The sequence below is a fragment of the Natator depressus genome, chromosome 4, assembly GCF_965152275.1.
Source record: "Natator depressus isolate rNatDep1 chromosome 4, rNatDep2.hap1, whole genome shotgun sequence".
Lineage (NCBI taxonomy): Eukaryota > Metazoa > Chordata > Testudines > Cheloniidae > Natator > Natator depressus.
The window spans coordinates 20,718,872-20,740,337 of NC_134237.1; the positions used below are offsets into that span (position 1 = coordinate 20,718,872).

Here is a 21,466-nt window from a genome sequence, read left to right on the forward strand (position 1 = left end):
GACGTTCCTGCCTGTGCTTCCTCCCGGTATCCCGTTTTCCCACTTACCTCAAGGCTTTGGTCTCCTTCCCCCGGTGAACCTAGTTTAAAGCCCTCCTTACTAGGTTAGCCAGCCTGCTCGCAAAGATGCTCTTTCCTCTCTTCGTAAGATGGAGCCCGTCTCTGCCCAGCACTCCTCCTTCATGGAACACCATCCCATGGTCAAAGAATCCAAAGCCTTCTCTCCAACACCACCTGCGTAGCCATTCGTTGACTTCCACGATTCGACGGTCCCTGCCCCTGGCCTTTTCCTTCCACGGGGAGGATGGACGAGAACACCACTTGCGCCTCAAACTCCTTTATCCTTCTTCCCAGAGCCACGTAGTCCGCAGTGATCCGCTCAAGGTCATTCTTGGCAGTATCATTGGTGCCCACGTGGAGAAGCAGGAAGGGGTAGCGATCCGAGGGCTTGATGAGTCTCGGCAGTCTCTCCGTCACATCGCGAATCTTAGCCCCTGGCAAGCAGCAGACTTCTCGGTTTACACGAGAGTAAGGTGATCAGGAACAGTCAGCATGGATTCACCAAGGGAAGGTCATGCCTGACTAATCTAATCGCCTTCTATGATGAGATTACTGATTCTGTGGATGAAGGGAAAGCAGTGGATGTATTGTTTCTTGACTTTAGCAAAGCTTTTGACACGGTCTCCCACAGTATTCTTGTCAGCAAGTTAAAGAAGTATGGGCTGGATGAATGTACTATAAGGTGGGTAGAAAGTTGGCTAGATTGTCGGGCTCAACGGGTAGTGATCAATGGCTCCATGTCTAGTTGGCAGCCGGTGTCAAGTGGAGTGCCCCAGGGGTCGGTCCTGGGGCCGGTTTTGTTCAATATCTTCATAAATGATCTGGAGGATGGTGTGGATTGCACTCTTAGCAAATTTGCGGATGATACTAAACTGGGAGGAGTGGTAGATACGTTGGAGGGCAGAAATAGGATACAGAGGGACCTGGACAAATTGGAGGATTGGGCCAAAAGAAACCTGATGAGGTTCAATAAGGATAAATGCAGGGTCCTGCACTTAGGACGGAAGAACCCAATGCACAGCTACAGACTAGGGACCGAATGGCTAGGCAGCAGTTCTGCGGAAAAGGACCTAGGGGTTACAGTGGACGAGAAGCTGGATATGAGTCAGCAGTGTGCCCTTGTTGCCAAGAAGGCCAATGGCATTTTGGGATGTATAAGTAGGGGCATAGCGAGCAGATCGAGGGATGTTATCGTTCCCCTCTATTCGACATTGGTGAGGCCTCATCTGGAGTACTGTGTCCAGTTTTGGGCCCCACACTACAAGAAGGATGTGGATAAATTGGAGAGAGTCCAGCGAAGGGCAACAAAAATGATTAGGGGTCTGGAACACATGACTTATGAGGAGAGGCTGAGGGAACTGGGATTGTTTAGTCTGCAGAAGAGAAGAATGAGGGGGGATTTGATAGCTGCTTTCAACTACCTGAGAGGTGGTTCCAAAGAGGATGGTTCTAGACTATTCTCAGTGGTAGAAGATGACAGGACAAGGAGTAATGGTCTCAAGTTGCAGTGGGGGAGGTTTAGGTTGGATAGTAGGAAAAACTTTTTCACTAGGAGGGTGGTGAAACACTGGAATGCGTTACCTAGGGAGGTGGTAGAATCTCCTTCCTTAGAAGTTTTTAAGGTCAGGCTTGACAAAGCCCTGGCTGGGATGATTTAATTGGGGATTGGTCCTGCTTTGAGCAGGGGGTTGGACTAGATGACCTCCTGAGGTCCCTTCCAACCCTGATATTCTATGATTCTATGATTCTATTTGTGAAGTGTTTTGAAGAGGAGTAGCGCTAGTCAGATGCATAAGTATTATTATGATCACCAGATAAGTCACAGTTAAAAATTCATACCATGCACAAAGATGGAAGAAGTGCAATCAACATTGGACTCTGAAACACCCACTGAAGTTAAGTTTCAGAGGGGTAGCCATGTTAGTCTGTTTCAGCAAGAACAACAAAGAGTCTTGTGGCACCTTAAAGACTAACAAATTTATTAGCGCATAATAATACTTCACATCCATCTCTGTAAGTATATATTTATTCACCTGCCAAACTCCAGTTTAAACTTCTACATCTGAAGAAGTGGGCTAAAGCCCACAAAAGCTTATGCTCTAATAAATTTGTTACACTGAAGATAGATACCTATCGGAAGGAGCTTTACAGAATAGATGAATGCTGCTACCTCATCGTCTTTCTTGAGCCTAAATTGCATTTGGAACAGCAACCCCACCTTGGGATGTGTTGGACAATGTCAAGTTCCCGCTCTTGCGTTGTGGATTCAACTCCAGACCTCTTAAAAACAGGCCAAGGTAACTAGCTTTGCTGGGCCAGCATTCCATCCACAGAGCTAGTTGGCTGCAGTGAGGAATGCATTGTCTTAAGTCAGTGGTTCCCAAACTGGGGTTCATGAACCTCTGGGGGTTCATGAAATGTTACAGGAGGTTCTTGGGGAAAAATTCCCTAATGGCAAACAGAGCTGTCCCTAGGGATCCCGGGCAGCACAGGGCCAGCAGCGCAGAGCCCCTGGACTTCCAAGAGCTAAGCAGATCAAAGCAAACATATCTATCACACTGAGGAGATTTAAACTTCAAGACTCCTTATAAGAAATGGAAAGGGAGGTGGATATTTTTTGCTGTTTTTAAAATTAAATAGGCTGCTAGTATTGTTTTTAAAATTCTGATGAAGAACAAGTTTAAGCTTTGTTGTACCGTGCGTTGTTTGCCCGGACTGCTCAAGATCTGAATGCTTGTGTAGGAGGAACTCTTTGAGTTAGCTTCTTAAATACCTTCATGCTGTTTCATATCTGATACTCCTTGATGAAGGGTTCACGAGACTTGACATTTTTGTGAAAGGGGTTCACAGGTTGTTAATGTTTGGGAACCACTGTTGTCAAGGTTCCCTCCCCACTCTGAACTCTAGGGTACAGATGTGGGGACCCGCATGAAAGACCCCCAAGCTTATTTCTACCAGCTTAGGTTAAAAACTTCCCCAAGGCACAAATCCTTCCTTGTCCTTGGATGGGTACTGCTGCCACCACCAAGTGAGTTAGACAAAGATTCAGGAAAAGGACCATTTGGAGTTCCTGTTCCTAAAATATCCCCCCAAGCCCCTTCACCCCCTTTCCTGGGGAGGCTTGAGAATAATATACCAACCAAATAGGTAAACCAGATTCTTAAAAAACAGAACTTTATTATAAAGAAAAAAAAGTAAAAGAAGCACCTCTGTAAAATCAGGATGGAAGGTAACTTTACAGGGTAATCAGATTCAAAACATAGAGGATTCCCCTCTAGACAAAACTTTAAAGTTACAAAAAACAGAGACATAGGGAAAACTCTAAGCATAGGGAAAATTCACAAGGTAAAAACAAACGATAATCTAATGCGCTTTGCCTTATTTACTTACTCTTTTTGCAATACTGAGACTCATTTTAGGAAGATTTTAGGAGAAGGAGTTTTCTGACCTGATGCTTCTCTGCTTCCTCAGAGAACACACAACAAAGAGCACAAAGCCTTCCCACACCCAGATTTGAAAGGATCTTCTTTCCCCATTGGTCCTTTTCGTCAGGTACCAACCAGGTTATTTGAGCTTCTTAATCCCTTACAGGTAAGGAGGAATTCTAGGCTAGCCTTAGCTGTATGTTTATGACAACTGTCTTAAGCTGATGGCTGGGTCAAGTATCCCTCCCCTCAGCTTGTATGAAAACCAAGCTGTCTAAAAAGCATTGCACACTTACATTGAAAAGCATCACTGTAATGTTTTATCAACCGTGTTCTTAATAGCTGCATGATCTCTTCAGAAGTGAGATAGTCAGAGAGCTCTGCCAATTATATTTCATAGGTAGGGAAACGCACATCTTGTTGAAGACAATAATCTCTGAGTCAAGGTCTGGTTCCTCTGTAATGACCACCATTGCTGGAATCCAATATATGTAGATTGATTTTTCAGAATTAGATGTGGAACTATAAAAAAGAGTCAAACATTTCACAGCATGTACTGCTCTTCACGCAAATGAGGCTATAATAAACTATTAAGGACCATATTGTTAATGGTATTTAGACACCTAATATACAGATAGGTGCCTAGTGGGATTTTAAAAATGCCTAGGTGCCTAATGCCTATTGATTTTTGCACCTTTAGGTGCCTAAATACCTTTAAAAATAACGAAAGCACTACAAAATGAGTGTAGACCAGGCCTGGATTTTGTGTTGTAGAAAATGTATACACATGCCAGGATATCTCATTGTCGAGTAATTGCATAGGAATGCCAAAGAGAAGGTGAGTGGGTGTCAAAACTCACCAGCCTGTCATATGCAGACTGAAAAACCAGAGGAAGAAAGTCTGCAGCACATGAGAACCTGAGCTCAGGATGCAAGAAATGTATGAACATAACAGTAAAAAGAATAGCAGGGGGAAGAGAGATTATTTTATTTATTATTTTAGTTATTGGTACTGCAGTAGCTTTGAAGGATCTCCATCAACTTGACACCTAGCCAATTAAAAACATACTTTAAAAATAGTTTCAGGTGTCACATTTGCCTTGCGTTCCTCTCACAAATGTTGTGGTTTTATAATCACATTTCCCTATACTTCTCATGGTTTCCTTCTCCTCTTATAGCTCCGTCAACGACCCATGCGAACAACAGAGGAAATTAACAGTATATGGGAGAAAACATGGAAAGTGACTAAACACAAAGTGCTTCCAAATCACAAAGTAAACAAAGCAATAAATAAATAAAATAAAAAGAGAAATATATTTTTCCTCTAATCCCTTATTTATAGTAATCTAGAGGAAACTTGTAAAAACAGTACACGAAACATTTTCAGTCAGAAGTGTAATTTTTAAGTGGATGGTCTTTTAAGCAAAATAAGTGTGCTAAATGCAACATATAAGGGTGGATTGAACTCCATCAGTGTAGAACCCTGGAAACTGCAAGGGAAAGAAAGACTGTAGATATTGGGCCTCATTTCCAAAAGGAGCCTCCTTTTGTGCCCATGCAAAAGTGTGTGTCACTGTTCAAACACTAACATAGGATACCTTAAGTGGCACTGAAGCAGTGTTGGTCCTCTGCACAGGGGTGATTTTAATACTGAGAGCCTGACTTGAAAAAAGACTATGGAACCTGGCCTATGAAGTATAGACCCCTTCACCTACCACTGAAATGCAGGTAGCCTTTGGGAGGAACGCAGAAGCTTTTAGACAGCCCAAAGCAATATTGCACAACAATTTAAAATCAGAAAATGAGTCATCAGTAGTTATAGCTGTGTTCTCACTTGAAACCCCCCTCCCCAAATTTATAATTTGGCTGAAACTCGGTAAAAAAAAAATCTGAGCCTCAGGGCAAATATTTTTTTTACCAAATGTCTCCAAAGACTCCAAAAATTAAAAGATAAAAAAGGGGAATAATCACTTTGACTTGATGTTGTTATAAAAGAAGGGATCTTTCATGCTCATACAACTACAAATAATATTTTGACAGAAACAGAGAAAAGGTGAACCTCACTTGAATAAAATATCTTTACAGATAAAGGCCCCAATTCTGCAAAAATGTATGCACATGCTTAACTTTGCACATCTCAGTAATCTCAGTGCTTTAAATACAATTACGGATGTGCTTAAAGTTAAACATGAGCTGTATGCAGGATTGGGTGTGATTGCTAACAGGGTGACATTTTTCAAACATACTCAGTTTTGAAGTCAATGGGAGTTTTACTACTGATTACAATGGGAGCAGAAGTAGGCCTGCACTGATGATTTTGGAGACCCCCATCCTATGTCTTCCATAGTCTCCTTCACTTCTGTGGACTGGGAGGACCTTACATGAGCAGATATCCCTAGAGGGCACAAAAGACAGGGAGGGAGTGCTGCTTAGAGCATAAGAACGGCCACGGTGGGTCAGACCAAAGGTCCATCTAGCCCAGTATCCTGTCTTCTGACAGTGGCCAATGCCAGGTGCCCCAGAGGGAATGAACAGAACAGGTAATCATCAAGTGATCCATCCCCTGCCACCCATTCCCAGCTCCTGGCAAACAGAGGCTAGGGACACCATCCCTGCCCATCCTGGCTAATAGCCATTGATGGACCTATCCTCCAGGACTTTATCTAGTTCTTTTTGAACACTGTTATAGTCTTGGCTTTCACAAAATTATCTGGCAAGGAGTTCCACAGGTTGACTGTGCGTTGGGTGAAAAAATACTTCCTTTTATTTGTTTTAAACCTGCTGCCTATTAATTTCATCTGGTGACCCCTACTTCTTGTGTTATGAGGAGTCAATAAATAACACTTCCTTATTTACTTTCTCCACACCAGTCATGCTTTTATAGACCTCTATCATATCCCCCCTCAGTCATCTCTTTTCCAAGCTGAAAAGTCCCAGCCGTTCCATACCCCTAATAATTTTTGTTGCCCTTTTCTGAACCTTTTCCAATTCTATTGTATCATCCCCCTTCTTGAGATCCTGCACAAAATCCCACCACCTGAGTTCCATGGGGTTCTGCCAGGTTTATGGGGGAGGGAGGGATGGAGTCACTGTCTTTCATTCCTTTCTCAGCAGAGGAGATGTAAGCAGCAGAGCTCCATGCCAGAATTATTGCTGCTTCAAGGAAATGCCATGGTTTGGGTGGCCTCTTCACCCTCACTCACTCCCCTTCTATCCAGGGGGCAATCTGAAGTAAACTCTTTGAGATGAAACAGCTGGAGATTTCTTGTCCCTCCGGTTTCTTTCGGGGTGCACGCCAGGACAATTTTGCCCTGGCAGCAGCAGGTACATTTAGAGACAGAGATCTTCCCCAGTGCATTTGTAAAACGCCTCCTTCAAGAGCTCATGAAAACCTGCCTGTCACCATCAGAAATTTTACTTTCAAGAAATTAAAAGCTGTATGTAGTGTGTTGTGCAAGGCACTGCCTGCCTGCGCCATATCCTCAGCACTTGCGCACGGGGGTGGACAGTCCCCATGTTCGCTAAGCTGTATGAAATCATGTGAAACCTCTGGTTAAAACAAGCAACCTTTTGTGATTATTATGCAAATAACGAGGCTCCCAAGTCTGATTCACCCCATGTGATCCTTACACATGAGCCTTTGCAAAAATACCAAACTGACTGGTGCTGTGGGGCATCCTAATTCAGCGAACTCGTTTTTTATCGGATATACATGTAGTTACCCAGACGTCTCTCTTGAACAGGGGCTCGTTCAGTGAGCACCATTCCTGTCCTCTGTATGAGGCAGGGGTCCTGTGGAAAGAAACAGTACATGATCATAGAGAGATAAGCCGGGTGAGGTAGTATCTTTTATTGGACCAAGAACAGCTCTGGGTGGCTCAAAAATTTGTCGCTGGACAGTAGTTGGTCCAATAAAAGAAATTACCTCACCCTGTCTAATATCCTGGGCCCAACACACCTACCCTGCGTCGTGCATGATCGTTTAATTACTGATGGTATCACGAGGCATGTGCAGAAGGAGGGTGAATTTAGGTTGTACAGGCAACCGTAATGCTGGCCTTTCCTAACCGTAGAGTGCTTGACTTTGTCACCTTAGTCTTTTCACATAGTTAATGGGAAAGATATAATATTTATCACATGATTTCTCACTTTATCCCTGCGACATCAGCTCTATATATGTAGTCTCTCTCTCTCTCGGTCTCCTGAGTGAACCCCAAACACTCTCATTTTGAAACCATAATGCTGGCTGTCCTCCTAGCACTGCCTTCCTTTGATTTCACCCATTTAAAAGCCCAGGAGGAGATGCTCGAGTTCAGACCGTTTTCTATGTAGCTCCTTCCCACTTGCATGTGGAGCAGCCGCCCCAGCCTCGTCCCGCAGCCAATGCGAGTGAAGTAACTACGTGCTCCTTGGACACTCCACTTCTGCCAGGCTGAACAAATCGCTGCGCAGCCCCGTCCTCCTCCCTCTCCGACCAACCCAGGCCTTAGCCCCACCCTCCCTGATCCCTTCTAGGACATGGCGATTGGTGCAGCCAGGAGAGTTTATGGGGCCCGCATTGGACGCCTCGCCGCGTCAGTCACCGATGTCGGCCGGGCTGCTTCCTTGCTCGGGCTAGGGGAAAACTTCCTTATTATTGTGCTCGCGAGTGACCCGCAGGGTTCAGCCGCGGCCCGAGCCAGAGGTGCCGCCGCCGCTGGAAGGAACGCGGGGAGCAGCTGCCGCCGCCGCTGGAAGGAACGCGGGGAGCAGCTGCCGCCGCCGCTGGAAGTGAGTAGCGCTGGCTGGCTCGCTCACGCTGCGGCCGGGCAGCCCTCCATGGCTGTGACCCCAGCTTGCTGCCGATTTCAGATCCCCCCGGCAGGCATTTTTGCCATGGGCTGCGGGGGGTGGGAGGAGGCAGAGCCGCCGCGCTCAGCTTTCCGAGGGGGTGGGCAGGGTTGTGAAGCTGTAACCAAGTCAGCCCCGTGAAGCCTTTTCCCCCAAGCTAGCTCTCCTCCCCAGGGATTGCCTGTGTCGACAGTGGATGGGGCTGCTGGGAGGGAGATCATTGCTGGCGTTTATTAGCCCGAGGTACAAGCAGGTCTGCCTGACTTTCCCCCTCCTCCTTTCACGTTTCTGTGCATAAGGCGAAAAGGGCCAGGAAAAATAGACAAATCCTCACACAGTTCAGTAGAGGCTGGGCTGTGCAAGGGACTAAATTACCCGCTCATTTTTTAGCGAGATAACAGGGATTTGCGAGCTAGGTACTCAGCTGCCGAGCGAGGAGAGCAAGCAAAGATCATACTGCATGTAATCCAGGGTAGGCGGCTTCTTGCAAGCTGCTCCGTCGCTTCTCTGCAGCCTACCAGGGTTAGCAGCATTAGCATCCAGGCTTTTCCGGGGAGATAGGGAGTGTGCATTTAAAAGACTTGTCTGGGTGGTGTGGGGTTTTCATGGCTTTCCTGGAATTGTGGTTTCTCTCACAACTCAGCTGATACACACAACACAGTTGATAAGAAAGATTGACCGTTTTTATTAGTGAGGCAGCTGCTTTGCTGCAGAATTTGTCAAGATCCAAATGATGTGCCCTGGATTTTATTTAGGGCAGATCTTATTTATTTACCTTGTGCCTGATACCTCCAGGAATGTATTTAGAGGGATGTTGCTTAGTTCTGCAGTTAAGTCTTTATCCTTTTACCCATTTCAGCATCTTATTCTCTCCCTGTCTGGCCCTCTGTAGGGGGCAGAGACCAATTCTTAGTTTCATTTTGGCCTGATATTTTCAGAAATGCTGCGCAACCCCCGACTCTCCGCCTCAGGAGCTCAGCGGCAGCATCTTTGAAAAGCAGACCACGTGTTCCAGTCAGATCATGCAGCTTATATACCTTTGTGTGAGTGTGTGCATGCGTGTGCAAGGATCATCTACAAACTCCCCCGGGCTCTGAGGACAATGAGGTCAAAGATAAACTGGCTTATGCTAACAGTGAGTGGGTCTTGGTGGTGACTTATATATTTGGGTATCGTATAGGAATTATAGTATAGTAAAGTTAATACACTAGCCCACCTGTATGTTGATAGAGAAGTGGCTTTAATAAGAGGGTTTTTATATGCGGTTGCAAAAGTCTTGGGAACTATAAACGGATGTTATGGGGTGTAGCTCTACAAAGGAGTACACTGTACTTCTGCGCACCTTAGTGGCATGTGTCTGCATATATGCTAAGAGATGAAATTGTAATATATGAAAAATTCATTCATCTAGAAAATCTTAAATCACTATTAGCAGTTTAACGGTCTAGCCTGTATTGTACCGTTAAAGATACTCTAGAAAATTGCACAGGCAAGGATCCTGCAAGCCGTTTTCACGCATGTATAACTTTAGTCATGTGAGTAGTACCACTCACTTCAATGGGACTACTCTCTTGAGTAATGTTATGTGTTTGGCAAGATTGGGTCCTAATTCGGTGTCCATTTGCATATGATTTATTTTTAAGAACAAAAGTTGGCTTCTGTCCACATAAGGCATGGCAGATGTCCCAGAAAAATAGATTCTCAGAGTCTTTTAAATGCATTGTAGGCAATTTATTTGTGGCTGTGTCCCCCAAACAAAGAAGCACCCTCTAAAAGTCTAAAGCATATAGCTAGTGAATTCTCTCTGGGGTTCTTAATGACTAAAATAATCAGCTGAATTAGCATTTTGCTCTCAAAAGCATTTTCCCCGTCCTAGTGATCATGTGGCCCATGGGCCGTAGTTTGCCCACCTCTGCCCTAACTACATCGACCTAAGCACTACACCTCTCGTAGAGGTGGAGTTATTAAATTGATGTAGTGGGCGACTTACGTTGGCTGGAGCACCATTGTAGTGTAGACACTTACAGAGTTAGATCGACATAAGCTGCCTTATGTCAGCCTAAAACTGTAGTGTAGACCAGGCCTAAATCTTGAATACTGGGTGTCAGAGTATGAGTAGGCAGTAAAACACTTCCAGGGAAACAGATTCCCTTTGGCAATCTCACACTAGTAGGAATGAGTGCTGTGGCCAGAATGCCTTGTGTTGTTGTATGTTGATTCCCCCGCAATAATCCAGCCCTTTATGTGGTATAAGAGTGGGGGCTGAGTGGGGGGAGCACTCTGCCTCCTGTAGACTCTTGAGCATCCGTGCGTGTGAAATTTCAAATGGTGTGTGTCACTGTCTTTTAATTTTGGGGATCCCAATTTGTTGCACTCAGGCCGTGTCTATGCTACCACTTATGTCACTCATGGGTGTGAAAAAAAACACATGAGCTTCTCCCGCTGACGTAGCTACCACCACTTGTAGAGGTGGTTTTATTATATCGATGGGAGAGCTCTCTCCCGCTGGCATAGAGCAGCTACACGAGCGATCTTACAGCCGCACAGCTGCATCGGGTCAGCTGTGCCTCTGTAGGCTCGCTAGTGGAGACATGGTCTCAGACTAGTAGATAAGGGCATCATCCTGGAGGGTGCTAAGTGCTGGGGAGGAGTTCTGAGCATCCTCTGCTTTCATTGAAGAGCAGGAATTGAGGGTGCTTGGTGGCCTTTAAGAAGCATTTGGTACATTGCAGGATCTTGTCCAGGCATCGTGTGCTGAATGCCGTCTCCAAGAAATGAGACGGAAATCGATGATGACAATACTTTCAAGATGTGCCCATGTAACTGACATGATGCTGTTGTCATCTTGTCCCTCCCCTTGTGCCCCTGGTGTCCGCTTATGATCCTCACTTGTTGTGTTGAATTTAGATTGTGTGCTCCTTGGGGCCAAGGGCATGTGTCTGCCTTTGAAAATGACAGCGCTAACTCAGCCCTGGTCTACACTAGGACTTTAGGTCGAATTTAGCAGCGTTAAATCGATGTAAACCTGCATCAGTCCACACGATGAAGCCCTTTATTTCGACTTAAAGGGCTCTTAAAATCGATTTCCTTACTCCACCCCTGACAAGTGGATTAGCGCTTAAATCGGCCTTGCCGGGTCGAATTTGGGGTACTGTGGACACAATTTGATGGTATTGGCCTCCGGGAGCTATCCCAGAGTGCTCCATTGTGACTGCTCTGGACAGCACTCTCAACTCAGATGCACGATTGTTTGCCTTTGCTCTGACGCTGGGAGGGGCGACTGACGACACGGCTTACAGGGTTGGCTTACAGGGAGCTAAAATCAACCAAGGGGGTGGCTTTACATCAAGGAGTATTTCAGGCAGGACTTCACGGAGGGTTCCAGTAAGAAATGGTGCACCTAAGTTATTGTTCTTATTGGAACAAGGAGGTTAGTCTGGCCTCTGATTGATTTACCTCGCTGCGCCTTCCCTGTGAGTGACTGCAGTGTGACCTAGAGGAATGAGTCCCCTAGACGGGGGGGCGGGGGAGGGGGGGTTTGCAAATGAGTACAAAACAAATCTGGTCTATTTCTTATTTTGATACACTCCATCTATCTTTTACATCTTTGGCTGGCAGCAGACGGTGCTGCATGCCATCCACATCTCATGGCCGCTCGGCAGAAGATGGTACAATAGGACTGCTAGCAATCCGTATCTCCTGCCTGCTCACCATAAGATGGTTCAATAGGACTGACTGCAGAACTAAAGAGAATGACTTGATCAAGTCACTCCAAATTTAGTCCCTGTGCCCATGTCTGCCCAGGCGCTCCTGATCGACCTCACACAGGCGACCAGGAGCACCTCGGACATGACGATGACGGCTATCAGTCCTATTGCACCGTCTGCTGCCACAAGGCAATGGGTTGCTGCTACTGTGTAGCAATGCAGTACCGTGTCTGCCAGCACCCAGGAGACATACGGTGACGGTTACCTGAGCGGGCTCCATGGCGTCTGCACAGGTAACTCAGGAAAAAAAGTGCGAAACGATTGTCTGCCCTTGCTTTCACGGAGGGAGGGAGGGAACGGGGGCCTGACGATATGTACCCAGAACCACCCGCGACAATGTTTTAGCCCCATCAGGCATTGGAATTCTCAACCCAGAATTCCAATGGGCAGCGGAGACTGCGGGAACTGTGGGTTAGCTACCCACAGTGCAATGCTCCGGAAGTCGACTCTAACCTCAGTACTGTGGAAGCGCTCCGCCGAGTTAATGCACTTAATGCACTTAGAGCATTTTCTGTGGGGACACACGCACTCGAATATATAAAACCGATTTCTAAAAAACCGACTTCTATAAATTCGACCTAATTTCGTAGTGTAGACATACCCTCAGAGAGAACTCCACCGGCACATTACTGCAGGTCTTAGGCCAAGAGCAAAAAGTAAATGAGCTGTCCATCCCTAGGTCGGCCTCCCAGGCGGACGCCTCGGGGAGCCCCCTTAGCTATTCTGTTGATGCTGAGGCTTGTGATTATGTAGCTGTCAGAAGCTGTCTGAGGATTCAAGGAGACTCCACCTAAAAGTCTGTCAGTGCTCCTACCTGATCAGCTGGCAGGATTGTCAATGGAGAAAAATGTGAAGCCCTTCCGATTTCTTTAGCCCTCCACACCAGGAGGATTCTCAGTCTCTGGAGGATGGGTGGGGGGAGAAGGAGGAATGAGGTGTTGTACCTGGATCTCCTGCAGGCCAGAGCAAAGGTGGCCCCCAGGTGATCATCTGACCCATTCACTCACCCACCACTTCTTCACATTGCCAAAGACTCACGCCCCAGAATTTTAAGGAGTTGGCTGGATTTTTATTTCCGTAGTCCAGTGATTTCAACTGTATTTTCGGTACCAGATTCCTCTTTCAGCCCTGTTAGCCCCATAAATAGGTGTCCGCGCAGTGGCACCATGCTTCTGGGGTACAGTCACACTCTCTGACTTTTTTTCCCCCTTTATATACTAGATGTTAAAAGGGACACTGGCCTCACCTGGCCTATAAAATAGGGATTAGGAAGATTTTTGTTTGAAATGTCCCATGTGTTGAGGATACTTTGCTTATACAACAGAAGTGAAGGTGCCGTGTATTCTGTCACACGGGGAACTGTTCTTGTAAGCCTTGCTCTTTTTTGCTGCATGTCCTGTTTTAGCTCAAATGTCGAGTTGTAGCAAAATGAGGGTGGCTAGGACAAGAATTCCTTCCGTTAGGAGAAAAAACATTGGACTAGGGTAGTGGTTCCCAAACTTGTTCCGCCGGTTGTGCAGGGAAAGCCCCTGTCGGGCCGGGCCAGTTTATTTACCTGCTGCGTCCGCAGGTTCGGCCGATCACGGCTCCCAGTGGGACGTACTGGCCGCCGCTTCCAGCAGCCCCCATTGGCCTGGAGCAGCGAACTGCGGCCGCTGGGAGCCGCGATCGGCCGAACCTGCGGACGCAGCAGATAAACAAACCGGCCCGGCCCGGCAGGAACAAGTTTGGGAACCACTGGACTAGGGGCTTAGCGAAGGGACCGTGCAGTAAATTCTGTAATTATTGGGGCAGTGTCAGTAGAAGAAGCACATTAGTTACCACTGAAGTCCAGTGCACAACAGTGAAGGAAAAGTTTATTTGTTCATGCTCCGCCAATTGGCAGACATCGCTGTTTTGGGAGCGCTCAGCATTGAGCGTTGTTTGTTGTGAGTACAGTACCGTGTTTACTTTAACTCACTGTCCCAGAGGTGGTGTGTTTAGAACAGTAAGTTCCTATAATCACATGAGGAGATTATTAGACGCCATGTTGGAAAAAGAGCTACCTATGTTTGTTTAGTATGATGCAGTGTTGTGTAGGACAAAAAGGTGTTAGTGTCCTATGACTACAGGGGTGTTAATGGGCCACTTCATCTTAAGTGGTTCCTTAGATTACGTGTTAACTACTTGTGCTAAACCAGGGGCCGGCAAACTTTTTGGCCCGAGGGCCACATCTGGGTATGGAAATTGTATGGTGGACCATGAATGCTCACAGAATTGGGGGTTGGTGTGCAGGAGGGGGTGAGGGCTCCGGCTGGGGGTGCGGGCTCTGGGGTGGGGCCAGAAATTAAGAGTTCAGGGTGCGGGTGTGAGGGCTCCGGCCTTGGGGGTGCAGGTTCGGGGGTGCAGGAGGGTGGGTACAAGGGGTTCAGAGGGCGGGAGGGGAATCAGGGCTTGGGCAGGGGCTTGGGATGCTGGAGCGGATCAGGGGTGCAGGCTCCAGGCTGAGCTTACCTCAAGCAGCTCTCGGAAGGAGCCGCATGTCCCCCCTCTGGCTACCCCTTCTGCAGGTGCTGCCCCTGCAGCTCCCGTTGGCTGCAGTTGCTGGCCAATGGGAGCTGCGGGGGCGGTGCTTGGAGCAGGGGTTGCATGCGGAGCCATCTGGCTGCCCCTATGTGTAGGAGCCAGAGGGGGACATGCTGCTGCTTCTGGGAGCTGCATGGAGCCACGGCACATGTGGAGGCCGTGCTCCCCGGCAGGAGCTCAAGAGTCAGATTAAAATGTCTGAAGGGCCAAATGTGGCCCCCGGGCTGTAGTTTGCCCACCCCTGTGCTAAACTGTTCAACCTTGTATTTAGGTAGACACCCTGAGTACCTTTTCCAGACCTGAAGAAGAGCTCTGTGTGACGCAAAAGCTTGTCTCTCTCACCAACAGAAGTTGGTCCAATTAAAAGATATTACGTCACCCACCTTGTCTCTCTATTTAATTAAGTTATATCTACACTGCACTTTGGTCAGTAAAACTTTTTTGTCTGTCAGGGGTGTGAAAAAAACGCTGACCGACAAAAGTTTTACCCCCAAAAAGCACCAGTGGGAGACACGCTACCACCCCTCATTGGGGGTGGTTTTATTTTGCTAGCTAGAGAGCTCTTTGGAAGGTTGGGATTTGCAGATGTCTCTTCCTTGTTTAGCATTGGAGAGTCTCTGCAAACAAACTGATGTGCTGCAATACAACCATTCTGTAGATGTTAATACAAATCCCACATGGAGGTGGTTGTGTTCAGATTTACATGTCAGGTTCTATTGAAAATCAGTGAGGAACACAGTGGGCGTGTGCTGTGGTTGGACTTGCCAAAGATCTTTGATCTTGCAGATTTGGGCCTAATTTACAAAAGGGACTAGTGACTTTATTAATTAATGGAGTCGCCAATGGGGTGCTGTTGTGGAAATAGCAAATGTCATTCTGGGGTGTATGGCATAAAGTGGCCACACTGGATCAGACCAATGGTCCATCTAGCCCAGTATCCTGTCTTCCTACAGTGGCCAATGCCAGGTGCTTCAGAGGGAATGAACAGAACAGGGGATGGATCACTCGATAATTTCCCTATCGTCCATCCCAGCATCTGGCAGTCAGAGGCTTATTAACAGGCGTGTTGTATGTAAGACGGGGTGGCGGTTGTTCAGCTCTACTCGGCACTGGTGAGGCCTCAGTTGGAGTATTGTGCAGGTCCCTCCTCCCTTAACGTGCTCAGCCCCTCTCCCCGGCAGCCGAGCCCGGGCCTGGAGTGAGCCACCGCTGCCTCCCAGACAAGCTCTCTCAGGCAGAAGCAGCTCTGTCCCACTCCCCACCTGGCTGCCAGGGAGAGCGGCTGAACGTGCCACGGGGGAGGCGCAGGGAGAGAAGGACAGAGCACCTCTCCCTCCCCACCAGGCCAATCTGTGTGTGTGTGGGGGGGGACGGGACGACTTGAACCCACATGCCCCCCCCACATGCTGCCTCTGCCACCTTAGACAATTTTGGGGGCTTTCACTTTCACAGGATGGCACCTCTGGAAAAATCAGATTCCATTTCCCAGGGGTGTCGCAAGTTGTGCACCCATAATGACTAGTCACTTTTGAAAACTTACATATATATATATTTTCCCTTTACCTGCTGCCTGTCCTGGAAGATTTCCACATGGTGGCCGTCAGGATAAAGGCTTGTCTACACTACAGAATTAAGTCGACTTAAGTTATGTCGACGACCATAAGCCGTTTTAAATACATCGGTTGTGCATGTCCACACAACGCTCCTTGTATCGGCGAAGCGCGTCCACAGTCGTTGCTCTTGCATCGACAGAGAGAGCGTTGCACCATGGGTAGCTATCCCACTGTACAACTCGCCACCCTCTGTAACCCTCTGCCTTTGGGAGCTCTGGGAATGGATTGAGATGCATCATGGGGGGGGGGGAGCGTGCTTGCCATCCCATGATGCAGTTATTTCCATCCCATCATTCCATGGGCTTCCAAATTTGTTTCGTGCCGTTTTTCAACAGCCCTTGTAAACTGTGCACCCGCCATCTCTGTCTAACAGCATGGATCCTGAGTTGCTGACCATTGTGGTGATGAACGTTATGAACACAACACGGCTGGTCCTGCATTATTTCATGAGCTGCGAAACAGAGAATGACTCGGTGGTGCCTGCCCTGCTGGCTGCCATGGAAACAAATAATTCAAGATTGCTGCTGGCATTCACGGAACAGCTGCACGCGGTGGACCGTCGGTACTGGGCCCGGGAAACAAGCACTGAGTGGTGGGATCGCATCGTGATGCACGTCTGGGATGATGAGCAGTGGCTACAGAACTTTCGGATGCGCAAATCCACCTTCCTGGAACTGTGTGCGGAGCTCGCCCCAGCCCTGCGGCGCAAGGATACCAGAATGAGAGCTGCCCTCACTGTTGAAAAGCGAGTGGCGATTGCTGTGTGGAAGCTGGCAACTCCAGACTGCTACCGGTCAGTCGCAAATCAGTTTGGAGTTGGAAAGTCCACTGTGGGGGCTGTGGTAATGCAAGTGTGCAGGGCCATTAATCGCCTCCTGCTACGAAGGACTGTGACTCTCGGTAATGTGCAGGAAATAATTGATGGCTTTGAGGCAATGGGATTTCCTAACTGTGGAGGGGCAATAGATGGAACTCATATCCCAATTTTGGCCCCAGACCATCTTGCGAGGGAGTATATCAACCGAAAGGGCTACTTTTCTATGGTCTTGCAGGCGCTGGTGGATCACCGGGGCCGTTTTACTGACATCAACGCAGGGCGGTCAGGGAAGGTGCATGATGCACACATTTTTCAGAACACTGGACTGTATAGAAAGCTACATTCTGGGACGTTCTTTCCAGACCAGAAGATCCCAATGGGGGATGTTGAAATGCCCATAGTGATCCTGGGAGACCCCGCCTATCCCTTGCTGCCATGGCTCATGAAGCCTTACACTGGGAAACTAGACAGCAGCAAGGAGCGCTTCAACAACAGGCTCAGCAGGTGCCGAATGACGGTTGAACGTGCCTTTGGCCGATTAAAAGGTCGTTGGCGCTGCCTTTTTGGCCGGTTAGATCTTGATGAGGAAAATATTCCCCTGGTCATTGCGGCCTGCTGTATTCTGCATAATATTTGCGAAGTGAAGGGGGAAAAGTTTCCCCAGGAGTGGAGCACTGAAGTTGATCGGCTGGCTGCTGATTTTGAGCAGCCAGATACCAGGGCAATTAGAGGGGCACAGTGTGTGGCTATTCGAATCAGGGAGGCCTTGAAAGAGCATTTTGACCATGATTCCCAGTAATGTGTCTAAGCATTTGGCCAGGCACTGTTTACTTGCTGCCTTGAATGGCCCCTGTAGTGCTTGCTTCCTGAGCTTTAATTGTATTGAGCAAATGTTCCTGCCTATAGCCACTGTGTTTAAATGTTAGCACCAACTAACTTGTGTATGACACAAATAAAAAGTCAATTTGTATCAAAGAAGAAAGTTTAATAACAGGTCAAAACACAATTTTTTGGTCAAACTAGGGACATGGAAATGAAGAACGGTCTCGGCTCTCCAGCTTTCACTGTGAAACAAGTCCCTAGAGGTGGAGTGCAATGCGTACTGCGAGGGACTGGGAACATGCGTAGAATGTGGTGGGGAGTTTGGGGAGGGCATAGAATGGAGTTCTGTATTAGCTGCAGGTGGATGTGCTCTGACTGCAGCATGATGAGGGACTTGAGCATCTCTGTCTGGTCCTCCAATAGTTTCATCATCTGCCCCTGCCCATCTCTCCTTTCCAGGGTATCCATCCTGGGTATCCATTTTTCATTAATTGTCTCCTTCCACACTCTTGTTTCGTTATGTGTTGTATCTGTTGATTGCAGCACTTCACGAAACATATCTTCCTTACTCCTTTTAGTTCACTGCCTTATCTGATGGTGGCGCTTCACCGGTGTGGAGGAATGGGTCCTCAAGGGCACATCTGCAGGAGCCAAAGAAATAATGAACAGCTACAGTATTGTGAATGCGTTCACAGCTGTGAATCATAAAATGTACACACACCTCTTTCTCACTATTCCTTGGGTAACACACAGGTCAGCGCAAGTCCCAAATGTGGTGTGTTTGGCAGGGGGCGCGGGGGAGAATTGGGAAGAATGGATGAAGGGTCTGGGTGGTTTCTGAAGGGGGTTACTAGAAACCCCAAGGGAGACGTTTCTGAATATTGGTACACTTTTCCACAGGCTAGGGTAATAGAACCCGATATCTCACTCCTAAGGGTAACCTAGGATGCAAGGGTACATCTCCTGCTTGCGTGTGACTTCAGACTGACTCTGTATGCTGCTCGCCTATGTGCCACTCTGGTCCCTGCAGAAATAATTGTCAGGTGGTGCGACAAAGTTTCCTACAGCAGGGGGAAGAAACAAGGCAGCTCTGCCAGGGATCTTTTTGCAGAGGATTGCAGAATACCTACAGGAAAGTTTCCTAGACATCTCCATGGAGGATTCCTGGGACATCTCGGTGTATGTTAACAAACTTTTCCACCTGGCCCCTACTGCATGGATGCACAGGCTCTGTTGCATGTCCCTTTCATGCCCCTTCTTCTTCATGCCACTAGCAATCAGCCTGTAGGTTTCAAAGTTCCTACAGCTGGAGCGAAGCTACAACCCCATACACCCAGCAGATCCAGCAGCTCCCATGTTCTCCACGCGGGAGTGCATCTGTTGTGGAAAGCCAGCATGGTCTGCTGGGAAGGTGCTGTGTGAACCGTCCATGCAAAGCAAACAGGAAGAGGAATTTCAAAAGTTGCCAGGTCTTCAAAAGGGGGGGAGGGGCACATACCAATGTACCTTCAGGGCAGTGGAGTTCAAACTGCTGACCAGAGCAGTCAGGATGGGCATTGTGGGACACAGGGCCGTCCTTAGGCATACGCAGAATACAGGGTTGCCTAGGGCACCTGAAAATTTGGGACACCACTGGGTCTTAGTGTTCACCCAGCCGAATCTTCCTATCCCTGTTCTGACCCTTCCTGCAAGTTCCCACAGCTGGCTGCTGCAGCCTGGTGACTCTTACTCCAGAAGGGTCTAGTAACTTAAAAGTGAAAAAGCCTGCCTGCCTGCCAGCCCTATTAGCACAACATTGAAACTGTTAAAGAGCCATTTGAGGGGTAATGAAGCCATTTAACAGGCATTTGCCAACCCCCAGGTATATACTGTCAGTTTCTGAATTTACTGACAAAAACAGTAGTGTATTACTGTAATATTTACTCAGAACATGCTAGTCTACATGACCTTAGTTTAAAATTTGCTTTAAAAATATTTCATTAGTGAGTTGGTGAAGATTATAAAATCACATCTCTAAAAAATCCTTGCATAGATTTTTAGATCCACAGTCATCTTTAGTCTGAAATGCTTGGATCTTCAGAGATATGGTTTTTTTTAAAATAAATCCTACAAAAGGCCACCCTTATCTATTTTAATTTTAATTACTACAGTAAAAAAAACTTCTGAAGTGTTCCTGTCCTTTCTGTTCATCCCTTTCTCCCTTCACACTCCCTCCCTCCTTGAAGAGAGTCCTTAAAGGGACAACAGCCCTTTCCTTCCAGATAGTTGGACAAAAAGTTTCCCTTTCTTTACTTCTGACTATCTGATGAACTAGTTTTAAGAGAACCCTCCAGCAAAATCAGTACCTAGTAAGATATAAAATCCTTTGTTATGCCTAAAATCTTTGGAAACATATTTTTTAAAGTTGGTGAAATTTCATGAACATGTCTATTGTTGTGGAGATCACACAAAGTAAATTAGTGTTCCCTTTTTCTAAAAGCAATGAACATTGTTCTAAACACACTAAACCTCTATGACTGATTAATTTAAAATAATGTCTTTGTTTCAGTGAGTTAAATATGTAGTAATTGGGAATGATTATGAAGGTTTAAGAGTACATTTAAAATATAAAATCAGCTTAGAAATACTGATTAAGAAAATGTAAAACAGAGAAGAGCTGCATCATGTATTCCGTAATATGTAATGCTGTATTCAGCAAGACAGCTGACTCGCCTTTACTACAAAGTTTTTGCAAATAAATCTCTGACAAACTTCAGGGCATATCAAAAAACCTGTGACTGAAAGTTTTTATTCCCTAGTTTAGTGCTTTTAATTAGGTACCTTCTGCATGTCCGGTCTTCACCGTCTGGCATGCAGTGGAAAACATGCTCCATTTTCTTTAGAAAGAAATGGCAGAAGAGTGGTTTTTTTTTTTTTCAAATGTCATTTGCTTCAGTTGGGTTCAGGGATTTGGCTGGAAAGGGGTGAGAAGAGTGGGGGAGGGAAGAGAGGAGGGAGACAGTGGGGAGAGGCTGGTGCGGAGTGAGGGTGGGGTCTGGGACAGAGCAGGGGTGGAGCATGGGTGGGGCCACAGGCAGAAGAGGTCGGCTGGGGAGCTAGCCTCCCCAAGTGGCAGGTTCACCCACTGCCCATCAGGGTGGATTTGATTTAAATCCAATTGATTTAAATCATGATTTAAATCACTAGTCAGGAAGACTCGATTTAATCATGGATTTCTACGTAAAAGTGCATTCTTGTGGATTGTTATAACCTTCATACATATTCTTCACAACTCAGAGATAAATGTAGGTTTTATTTTTAGAAGGTACACACTACACATTTTTAAAGTGATTTATTTTGAAAACTTTTCAGATTAATTTTCCAGCTGTATCAGAAAATGAATGATTGTTTGGTTATTTCATTTACCAAAGGTAATTGAAGCAGATATTTATGAAGTCATTGGGAGGTGAACTATCTCCAAATCAACAGGTTAATCCTTAATATTTGGAGGATTTTCTTGCCATGCTGTATTAGGAGAACCTCACCAGACAGACATTTACATTGTTTTATTTAACTAAAACAACAACGT

General features: G+C 46.8%; 1 protein-coding gene across 4 annotated transcripts in view; it reads left to right on the forward strand.

Moving 5' to 3' along the window:
* Positions 1-8,026: 8,026 nt before the first annotated feature.
* The window catches only part of HERC3 (HECT and RLD domain containing E3 ubiquitin protein ligase 3), a 120,120-nt gene continuing 106,680 nt past the window's right edge, over positions 8,027-21,466 (forward strand). For 3 of the 4 annotated variants that reach the window (XM_074950575.1, XM_074950578.1, XM_074950579.1), the window contains exon 1: positions 8,027-8,254. The gene's annotated coding sequence lies outside the window, so the exon portion shown is untranslated. The remainder of the gene's footprint in view (positions 8,255-21,466) is intronic. The other variant, XM_074950576.1, reaches the window with a different exon arrangement.